This window comes from Hydra vulgaris, chromosome 03, assembly GCF_038396675.1.
Source record: "Hydra vulgaris chromosome 03, alternate assembly HydraT2T_AEP".
NCBI lineage: Eukaryota > Metazoa > Cnidaria > Hydrozoa > Anthoathecata > Hydridae > Hydra > Hydra vulgaris.
The window spans coordinates 46,346,148-46,358,170 of record NC_088922.1 but is presented as its reverse complement, the minus strand read 5'-3'; the positions used below and the strand labels follow the sequence as shown (position 1 = coordinate 46,358,170).

General features: G+C 27.1%; 1 long non-coding RNA gene across 1 annotated transcript; it reads left to right on the top strand.

Annotated features, from left to right (window-relative positions):
• Positions 1 to 8,697: 8,697 nt before the first annotated feature.
• On the top strand, positions 8,698 to 9,748 carry LOC136078203 (uncharacterized). Its single transcript, XR_010637604.1, has 3 exons — positions 8,698 to 9,106; positions 9,217 to 9,330; positions 9,560 to 9,748. It is a non-coding gene; the product is annotated as an uncharacterized LOC136078203 (long non-coding RNA).
• Positions 9,749 to 12,023: the final 2,275 nt, after the last annotated feature.

The following is a 12,023-nucleotide window of genomic DNA, read 5'->3' as shown; positions in this document are numbered from 1 at the left end:
CAATTGATGGTACATGGCAGAAACGCGGTCACAATTCATTGCACGGTGTAGTTACTGCGATTTCTGGGGATAAATGCATTGATATTGAAGTTTTGTCTAAGTACTGCATGGGCTGTAAAATGTGGAACAGTAAAAAAGGAACTCCAGAATATCAGTGTTGGATAATTGATCATCAATGTGAAATAAATCACAAATCTTCGTCTGGAAGTATGGAGTCTGCAGGAGCAGTAACAATTTTTAATCGCTCGGTTAAAAAAAATAATCTAATTTATAAAGAGTTTCTAGGTGATGGAGACACTTCTTCATTCAAAGATGTCAAAAACTCAAACCCTTACCAGGATTTTGACATCACTCCAATAAAACTTGAATGTGTAGGTCATGTGCAAAAAAGATTGGGTACACGACTTAGAAATTTAGTCAAAGCACACAAAGGCACTAAAACACCTTTATCAGGTAGAGGTAACCTAACAGAAAAATGTATAAATTCTATGCAAAACTATTATGGCATGGCCATTCGTCAAAATGTCAACAACTTGTATGCTATGAAAAAGGCAGTTTATGCTATTTTATTTCATTTTACCAACTTTGAAAACCAGCAAATGCAACATCAGTTTTGCCCAAGAGGATTGGCAAGTTGGTGCAAATATTGGGCTCTAAATAATACAAATTACAAATCAAAATCATGTATACCTATCTGGATTAAGAATCTTATTTTACCAATCATCAAGGATCTTCAGGCTGATGATCTTCTAATTAAATGTTTGCATGGAACGACGCAAAATGCCAATGAAGCATTAAATTCTATTATATGGTCTCGCGTACCAAAGCACACATTTGTTAGTAAGTCTACAATTGAAATGGGAACATACTCAGCAGTGCTGCATTATAATGATGGTGCTAATGGTGTATTAGAAGTTTTAAAATACTTTGGCTTGAGTGGAATTGTTACATTAGCTTCGTCAAGTAAAGTTGACAAAACCAGAATTCGACATATGAAGTCAAAGTCAACGGATAAAAGTAAAATGCAGAGAAAAAAAAATAAGAGCAGTTAAAAAAGGTTTCATAGACGATCAGCAAATAAAAGAAACAACTGATAGTTACATCTCTGGTGGATTTTGATAATTTTTATGTTGTTATATATTTTTTTCTTATTTTTGCTTTTTTCTCAATATGTATTTTTTTAAACTATGAAACACATTTTCTCATTAACAAAACAGAATTACATAATACAATTTTCAGGATTTGTTTATCATAATATAATACTTCATTTAACCCTCAGAATTTTCATAAAAAGTTATAGAAAGTGAAATATTGATGTTTATAGTGCTGAATTTATTGATATTTCATATATATATTAGGTGATTTTGTTAGAAATGCAATATTTCATGAAATAATTTAAATTATAAAAATTCCCACGGTCAAACAGGGTGAAATATGATTAGGAAGCTATGTTCAAAATTTTAGTTTCAGTAGTTGAGGCAAAATTAAGTTATTAGGTTTTGAAGATTTACTAAAAACACATGTTTTACAACCCATTTTTGGCCATTATGGATAATAAAATTAATTAAAAAAAAAAATTATCTGTTTTTTATTTTATTTTAATATAAAATAATTGTCATTAAAAAAAAAAAAATCAAAATTTTGATTATTTACAAAAAAACTTGTTTTCAGTTGTGTGCCACCTTAAAAAGGATAAATATATTTAATTTCCAGGTAAGCTCTTTTTTTTTTTTTTTTTAAATAACAACATTTTATGTAATATTTGGCAACTTTGTTGAATGACTTTATAATCCTTCTATCGATTCAAATTAGGTTTAAGTAAAATTTTTTGCTCTAAAAATGGTCTAACAATCCTTATAATATATATTAAACAACAGGAGTATTTTTTTTTTTGATTATTTTTGCTAAAAAGTAACATTAAACTTTTCAAAATCAGCTAATTTCTGCGCGTTTATTCAAAATTCAAAGAAACTTTTGATATTTCATTGAATGTTAAATAAAACAATTTATTACTGTATATATTCTTTTTACAGAGCAAAATTATCTGTAATATTTCAAAAATTATAACAGTTTTGGTAACACCTCTTAAGTATTAATAAAAAAAAATAACAAGAAGCCGTATTCAAGAAAAATCAAATATTAAATAGAATGATTTAGCCTCCCCAATCACAAGATCTCTCTCTTATCGGATATTTTTTTTCTTTTTCTCTTTAATTTAAAGGCGGTTATTATCTCTAAGGTTGATTAATAAGCAAGTAAATTATAAACTTATTTAATGGGAATTTATATTAATTTTTTTGTAAACCTAATAAATAGGAAAATAACATATAATTCAGGTATATATTGTTTTTAGTTTTCCTCCCAATTGTAAGTAAAACTTTAATATCTTATATCGAAAAGTATGACCATTCAAATATATATATTTATTTAACTTTTTAAAAGAAAAGTTATGACGTATAAATTTTATTGCAAGTTATATGTTGCAAAAATTTATTTTTATATATTTGTTTCTTTATTAATATTTTTCCAACGAATTTGTTATTCCACTTTTTTTTTTTTTTTTTTTTTACGAATTATTTCATTGGATTAAATCAAATTTAATAAATAACGTTTGCTATATATAAAAATGGATCAATTAGGTAAAGTGTTTAAAATTTTTGATATTTTCATTGTCTTAAACTTATTTATTTATTTATTTTCGATTACTTTTTATTTTATCTTTTCGAGAAGAGAGACTTTATATAGGGGGGATCGGGGCACGTTGGCCCGCTGTTTTTTCTTTGATGTGTAACTTTTTAGCTTTTTGTTTTTTAATTTATTTTTTTTTTGGAAAAGGGTTGACTAATCCCTAGACTATCCGGAAAAAACATTGATAAAAGTTCATAATAACTTTTCAATACATTTAAAAAAATTTTTATTAGGTCATGTCGGGTGGGTCAACCTAACCCGCTATCGGGGTAGGTTGACCCAAGGATTTGGGCAGGTTGGCCCACATACAACTTATGGCCGATTTCGAGGTGGGAAAACGCTTATTGAGCAAAAACATCCTTACAACTTGATGAAACAAACAACTTTATAACTTGATAAAACAAAATTGAAACAAGTTTAAAACAATAAACTAGAAAAACATGAAGTAAAAACAAATTATAACAATAACATTTTATTTAACAACAGTATAAACATTTATAATCTAAACCCTTTGCATCTTTTTCTACACAACTCAATTGGGCCCACTGTATCCACACAGCACCTGGAAGGCTGTTTGAGAACGGTTTAAAGCAACTAAGACACAAGACATCTTCCTCATTATCATCTTTGTTTTTCTTGTTGCGGTTTTCTTTTACAAGTTGACTGGCAAAAACTTGCTTGTTTTAAAGTTACTTAGACCGGCTTCTTTGATAGAAAATCGTTTTTTATGTTTTGAGCCCTTCTGTTTTTTTTTCTTTTGCTGCTTTCTGTTCCTGTTCCAAGGCTTTTTTAACTGGTGTATCAGCTAATATAGCAGAAATTCTTTTCCGATTTCTGAGCTTATTAACATAATTTTTTCTAGGCTGAGCTTTTTCAAAAGGCCTCACTTCTTCAGAAGATGGTATAAGTGAAGTGTTTGGAGTAGCACCTGATGTGCTGTCCAAATCTGGAAAATTTCCTTTCTTAGATTTTGATTCATTTGAATTAAATTTTTGGAACTTTTTTTTGTTTACAATCCACAGATGAAACTTTGTTGCTAGGTGTTTGTATACAACCCACAGCCGAAACTTTATTTCTTGGTGTTTGTTTAGTGATGCTAAAATCTACAGATGATAGCATTTTAGTGCTATGGTCTGGTCTATCTGTTAAATATGATGGCAAAAAATTTACTTTCTTAAAAATATCTCTGTTAAATGGATAAATATCTGTTGCTTGGAAACCACTAATTATGTTCCTGGGAGTTATAGTTTTAGGAAATACTGTTTTTACTATACCAGGTATGTCGTAGATAGTCATAGGCCGTTTGTTTACAGTAACCCGTGCATCACATGCGAGTTCACAAACTTTTTAAAAGGAACATAAATACTTCTATCTAATGGTTGTAATTTATGACTACAGTGTGCTGGAAAAGATAAAAGTGTGATACCATTTTCTTTACAAAAATCAAGTACTGCTGCATCAAGATGAGAGCTGTGGTTGTCAACCAATACCATAAAAGGGCAATCATTGGAACAACGTGCATGGATAGAAAAATGTTTGATGTGTTTAAGAAATTTTGTCTCTGTCATCCATCCTGGAGAATGTGCTGATCCTTTACATCCTATTGGTCCATCAGTGAGATTTAAAATTAAGTCTGGGAAAGATAAAATATGGAGTATGCTATTGCCAATCACACTAACCGTCAAAGTCATAGTCACTAATGCTTCTCTTTCTGCTGATGTTACTCAACCTTTCTGGCGAAAGCCTCTATGTGCAACAAACGATTGGGCCACTGCACTGTTGCGATTCTAGTCTCATCAATGTTCCAAATATCTGAAGCACTTAATTTTAACCATTTTAAAACATTGTTTAGGTTGTCAAAAAATAAATTTACATTATGTTTATTAAAACTTGTGTACCGAGCTAAATTTGTTGCGAATAGAAAGCTTTGGATGCCTTTTCAAGAATCCGGAGAACCAGTCACTACCAGCAGATTGAAGTTCTGTCCATGAGTGAGGAGTTTTCCTGCCATAAGCAACAACATGTATAAGCAAACTGTCGAACTTCTTTCGGAGAAAGATCAAAGTAAATATCACTTGCTTTCATTAGGTATTCTACAAGCAAAACTTACTGCTCAGGTTCAAATACCTAAAGAAATATAAAATATATATTACCATTCGACATAAACATTAAAATCATATTAGGTATCTGTCCCAGTCTAAAAAAAAATTCAAAATTTTAAATATATCAAAGCAGTTTTTTATATTGAAGTACCTAATTAAATGTTTAAATAAGTTATAGTACTAAATTATATTCAAATTAGTTAGAGAAAATAGATATACCTGAAATCTTTTGGCATAGCAAAACTTGTGCCAGGTTTTTTTAATCTAATTTAGGTGATAGTAAAATTCTCCCTATAGCTACGTTATCAGACATATGTTCTGCATTAGGCTTATGTACTGTTGAAAGTAACATCAAACTCAAGTGTGTTATCATTGTTAGATTTTGAAAGAATCACTTGGCAATCAAGTTCTACTTTAGTTTGAACCGAAGCATTAGATATAGATGACAATCTTTTGGATGTGCAATACTTTCCTAGAGTCTTACGTGATACATTAAATTCTCTACTAACTGCTCTAATTGATCTTTTATATTTTGTAACTTGTATCACTGCCAATAGCATTATTTCTTCTGACACTTTTCCACATGACTTGCAAATATAATTTCGTACCGTTTTTAGGTAGGTCCAAAAAAAAATGCAAAAATCAAAAGTACATTACTTTCTTAAGACATGTACCAGAAAAAATCTGCGCGGTTATTTTAAAGGATGTTTTTTTAACTATTGTATATCGATATTGAATGTTATATATATTTTGAAAGTAAATATATTATTATTCTTAAATTTCAATTTTTAAAGTTTTGTACGTGAGAACGCACGCTCTTTGCGTTTTACACTCGACATCAGCTTTTGCACGGTTTTCGGCTGGACTTTCTTGGTAACTCTAATCCATTTATTTTTGAAATCTTTAATGTTTCTGGCTTCTTTTACATTGAACCTTAGTTTTTTTTTGACAAGAGTCCAATATCTTTCGATAGGATGTAGTTTGGGACAATTTGGTGGATTGCAGTATTTTCCAACGAAATCTACTTTATGTTTTCTAAGCCATTTTAAAGTTGTCCAAGAGTAGTGGCATGATGCTAAATAGGACTAAAATAACGGGTTACCCATGTGTGTTCTTAAAAACGGCAAGACGTTTCTTGAGGCATTCTTATATGTATATTTGGTGTTAATTGTTCCCGTAGTCACAAAGCAAGAGCTTCTTTCACCACATTCACAAATTGCTTGCCAAACTAAGAATTTTTTAGCAAACTTTTGCATTCCAATGCATTTATTATTGGAATTCAGTTTCTTGCGATTAATTGCTGAATAATATGTGTCCTGGAAGAGATCGAAAATATGCAGCACAATAAGTTTTATCGTCAATAATCAAACAAGATTTTTTTCTTCCATTTCCTGATTTCCTTTTGATTGTGCCAGTGTCCTGAAATCGTTTCACAACGCTCTGCACTGTTCTCAAAGCAACCTGCAATTCTTTAGAAATTTTTTTGTTTGTTTGGATTTTCAACGAGAAAATGCATAATTTTTTCTTGCTTCTTATCTTGGTTTAATGACATTTTATCAAAACTAATTGTTTAAATAACAGAGTTGTTTAAATTGAATAACACTAATACAACGACATTTTAAAACAATTAGCTATTTAAAATAATGCACGGTTTCCGTAAACACCACATCAGAACACGCGCAGATTTTTTCTGGTACATGTCTTACCAGTTTTATATTTAACTATTTCTTTTTTATTTAGTTATTTATATACCTGCATACTTATATATTTAAAAAAATACATTTTCTTTTTTTTCTTTTTTAAAATACTAAATACTTATTTACTTTTAATCATTAATAATTTACATAACTCATGTCATATTAAATTTATATCATATATAAATTTAAGTGTTAAGCATGAAAAGTTAAATGTTTTATATATAAAGTATTAAATTTATATATGTAAGTGTGACTAGTATGTAAAAGTTTAAATATCAATTAAATTTACATATCTAAGTCCCAGCCGGCATCTCTACGTTGTTTCAACGTTGATATTTGGTCGAAGCGTTGTTTCAACTTGTCTCAATGTTAAAACAACGTTACGATTTAAACGTTGTTTATTTAACATTGTTTCAACGTTAAATCAACGTTGACAAAAAAACTTAATAAAAAAACCGTCAATTGAATTGGTGCTTAAAGTAAAAATAGTTAAAGCGAAAAAGTAATAAAGCAATATTTTAGTATAATATGCTAAACAGAGGGTGTTTATGTTTGAAATTTTGAATTTTCAAAAACATTTTATTTAGTATTCAAATTTCTACTTGTTCTTACAACAAAATAAATTAATGGCTTATTTAAGAAACTGGCGAAAATGCCACTCTAATGTTCTAGCTCTGGCAGAATCATCTTCTAGTAGTGAAGAAGAGAAAGTCGAAAAAATAATGACAATTCAAAATTTACACAAAATATCAGTTAAGTAGAAGAAGACAAAAATTCGGAAAGCGATTATAAATGTGAAGAATTTCTTTATGATTATTTGTCTCAAAGTGACAATGACACTGTGTTTTCTCAGTTTTGAAATTGAAAAAAACGATGTTTCTTTGAATCACAAACTGGCGAAACGGCAGTAGAGCACTGCTGTTCACGTGAATAAGTAAACAAGCTGTTAGCAATACTGATAGCAGAAGCCTTATGCTATCTGCAAAAACAGCTTTTTGTATAACAGTCTCAAGACCAAAATAACAGTATTGACCACCACACTTGCTTTCGTTCCGAGTTCGATCCCCACCACGTCCCTGGTAGTACCGCGCTTAACTTGTTTCTCCGCGCAGCGGCCATGTTCCTCAAAGTTCGTGTTTCGGAGTTATAGAGTTGAGAGAGGGTTATAACCACTATTAAGTAGCCTCCTCATTAAGTAGCCTTCTCGGCCTTGAGGAGGTGAATAACAAAAAAAACAAAAAAAAAACTGTATATATTAGAACAATGGGTTCTTATTTGGTAGTATATTTCAATGGTTTAAGGGCAATTATTGTTAAATGTCTACAGTTTCATTTTCATTAATATGATTATAATACATTATGAGCGAGGTTAGACAATTTTTACAATCAGATGCTATTCCTGGTGTTAACTTGTTATTCAGATAAGAACTGATTATTTTTTTTCTTGTTATACTAACAGAAGTTTACCCGACTATATGGTGCTATGAAAGGTATACCTTTATAAGATATATAAAACTTTTTTATTTTTATTTACAGCTTCTTCTATTGAATACGATGAAGCGACTGAAACTTTAATTGATAGCATTTTGTCTGACTTCTTAAAATACGTTCCATTTCGAAAAGGTGGCGGAAAAGAAAGGAAATTAGATTGATTGTTATAAATGTTTACATATATTTCAATAAAGAAATGTTTTCTTGATGTCTACTAATATTTTGTTTTCAGTGTTAATTCAACATTACCAAAAAAAAATTTCAGTTATAAAAAAACGTAGGATTGAATTGATGTTTTAAGTAAAATAAGAAAAGCTTAACTGATATAATATTTTGATTTTTAATAAAAGCAAAAATACTAATGATGTGGTATTAAAAATTGGTATTAATATTAATGTTTATTAAATGAAGATGTGTAAAAAATAAGTTTCAAGTTATTATTTGGTCTTTAAAATTGTTTGAATGATAATTTATTATTTATTGAGATGTTTTTTTTTTTAAATTTTTGTTGCTTTTATATTATCAATCAAACTAAGTTATTGTTATGTGATATTTTATAATGCACTTTATATTATATTTTGTATTAATAATGAATATTATCTATTTTTGTTCACTATTCCGTATTACTCTTATATAGTTAATTATGTTTTAGCAACATGGGATTCTTTCATTATTTTCCTTTGATACCTTGAGTTATTTAAACATAATATATTCAGAACTATGCAGATTAATAGAATAATAAATATATTCATAAAAATGAATTTAAAATATAATAAATTTATAAAATAAAGAAAATCTTATCTTTGCTAATAATTTCTACTAATATTATTGTTTAGCAAGTATCATGGTTATAAAATGTCAAGATTTAGCTAGTTTAACTAGGCCTGTTAGTACACTTACATTATGGTTTCTTCGTTTTTATATTAGTTCATATAATATTTTCAAAATCAAATATGTGGAAAGGAGCTGTTTGGAATGAAGATTTTCAAGGAAAAGAAGGTGTAATTCCGTTTAATTGGTTTTGTAATAAAACTGTTTATTGGCCTCCAGGTACCAAAGCATTGACTACACTAAAATGCTGAGAAGAATTGGCTTAAGTTTCCACAAATTAAAACTAAATTCTCTTCAGGTATTACATTTATATATTACAATTGTTATTTTTTAAATAATTTTGTTAGGAAGAGTTATTTTGTTGATACAAAATAAATAACTATTCCCATAACTATTTCAATTCCACAGAAAGCAAACAGGATTGTGAAAAGTTTGAATTTACAACTACAAAAGAAAAAAGTTATAATGAGAATGTCTATTTACGAAAAAAGAAAACATAAACAAAGAGAATTTCCCAACTAGGTATTAGTTTTATGTGCTTGGATTTTATAAATTACAATTTTTATACCTAAAAATAAAAATGTTTCTGTAATTTATACCATAAATTTATTGGAAAAATATACTTAGAATCACTAATTTATATGGCTTTGTAAATGGAATACCTTTATAAGTTGTAACACCTTCCCATTCATTATATTTTTTTCAAGTTTGCCTTTTTTGATTTTTTTAAATATCTTTTTTTTATTTACAGCTTCTTCTATTGTATTCAATGAAGCAAAAGAAACCTGGGTCAATGGAATATTGTTTGATTTTCTAAAATACACTCCATTTCAAAAAGGTGATAAAAAGAGAAGAAATTTGTGTAGATTTTATTCAATTATTTGTAGATCATATTCAATTATATGTAAATATATGTAATATTTAAATATATTTTTCAATAAAACAACTTTTATCTCTTGCTTTAATAATACTATTTTAATTAAACTAAACTGAAAAAGTTTGAAATAGTCTAAGTATAGACTATGAGTAGATTTAATATCCATAATATACCTTAATAATGTAATAGAGAAGTGCAACAGCACTATTAGACATGCATACTACGTTTTGATGGTAATCTTGGTTTTTATCAACGCTTTCTGTGATTACAAAACATTTTTTAACAGCCGGTTTAACGTTGATAAATCAACGTTAAAAAAACTGTCATTCTGAACGTTGTTTCAACGTAAATTCAACGTTATTGTAACGTTTTTTTGCGTCGAGTCAACGTTAATATAACGTTTGAACCTAACGTTGAATTAACGTTGATAAATCAACGTTGAAAAAAACTTTCATTCTAAACGTTAAATTAACGTAAATTCAACGTTAGGTTTCACCGTAAGTTCAACGTTATTTCAACGTTGTTTGCCGGCTGGGGTTATATTATAAGTTAAATAATATATATAATAATAATATATAAATATATACAATACTTAAGTTTAGACATATGTAAATCTAAGTTAAAATTACATTTTATAATAAGATTATTTATCCAAATTTAAATATTATGTATACGAGTGATATTTTCTTATTATCGACGTATAAAACCCAAAAAAACGTATAACAACAAATACCAAGTTGTTTATGAGGCTTATTTCTGATCTAAAATGATTTACAAGTTTTAAATTTTTTATAACAAAAACAGTTTTTGCGTCACAAATTTACCCGAATTATTTTAAAAATCTACGGGGCAAGTTGGCCACATGGCCAACATACCCCGGTTGCATCGGGCCAATCTGCCCCATTGTCATGTTTAGAGTATGAACAACTTTCTTCTTAAACCATCAACTATTTTTGTGGAACATTATATATTAAAATAATCCTTACACTTTAAGCTTTAAATATGACACTTGAATAATGCTGAACTGTCAAACGTCAGTGAGTATAAACATGTTTAACAAGTTTTTCAAAATTTACTTTGATGTATCAAAAGTTGTTAAAACGGCCCTACGCACTCAAATAAGGTCCAATAAATATAATTTTTTTTTTAAGGATTGAATTACTACCAATCTTCACTAAGATTTCCAGCTTTTTAAAGCGTCTAGTCTTTGAATAAACTCGAATGAGCCAACCTATTCCGTGGGCCAATGTGCCCCGGTCTCCCACATATACATATATATATATATATATATATATATATATATATATATATATATATATATATATATATATATATATATATATATATATATATATATATATGATAATTGATAAGTGTTTTTCTATGAACATACTTTCTTTAAGTTTTAACTCGAACAAATTCAAGTTAAAACTCAAAGAAAGTATGTTCATAGAATGGTTATATGTACCTGGTATTTTTGTTTGCTACTATTTTTTATACATATTGCGTATCTTTTTAACCTACTCTTTCGTTATTTCCTATTTCTTTAGTATGATATGATAAACATTTTAATTAATTTTATTGTACTTTTGTAATTATATTATTATTAGTTTGTACAAAAATAATTATATTTTGTATTGCTTTTTTTAACACTTTTATAGGTATTTTAACAAATTTTAAATATTTAGTTTTAACTGAAGATGACTAGTGTTAGTCGAAACATGTATTGTATTTTATGAATTAAATGGTTTTACAAATTGAAAAATTTGCTTCGTTTTTGAATTTATATATATATATATATATATATATATATATATATATATATATATATATATATATATATATATATATATATATATATATATATATATATATATATATATATATATATATGTATGTATATATATATATATATATATATATATAAATATATATATTTATATATGTATATATATATATATACATATATATATCTATATATATGTAAATATACATAATATATATATATATATATATATATATATATATATATATATATATATATATATATATATATATATATATATATATATATATATATATATCTATGTATATATATATATATATATTATATATACATATGTATATATTTATATATATATTTATATATGTACATATACATACATACATACATACATATACATATATATATATATATATATATATATATATACATATATATATCTATATATATGTAAATATACATATATATATATATATATATATATATATATATATATATATATATATATATATATATATATATATATATCTATGTATATATATATATATATATTAT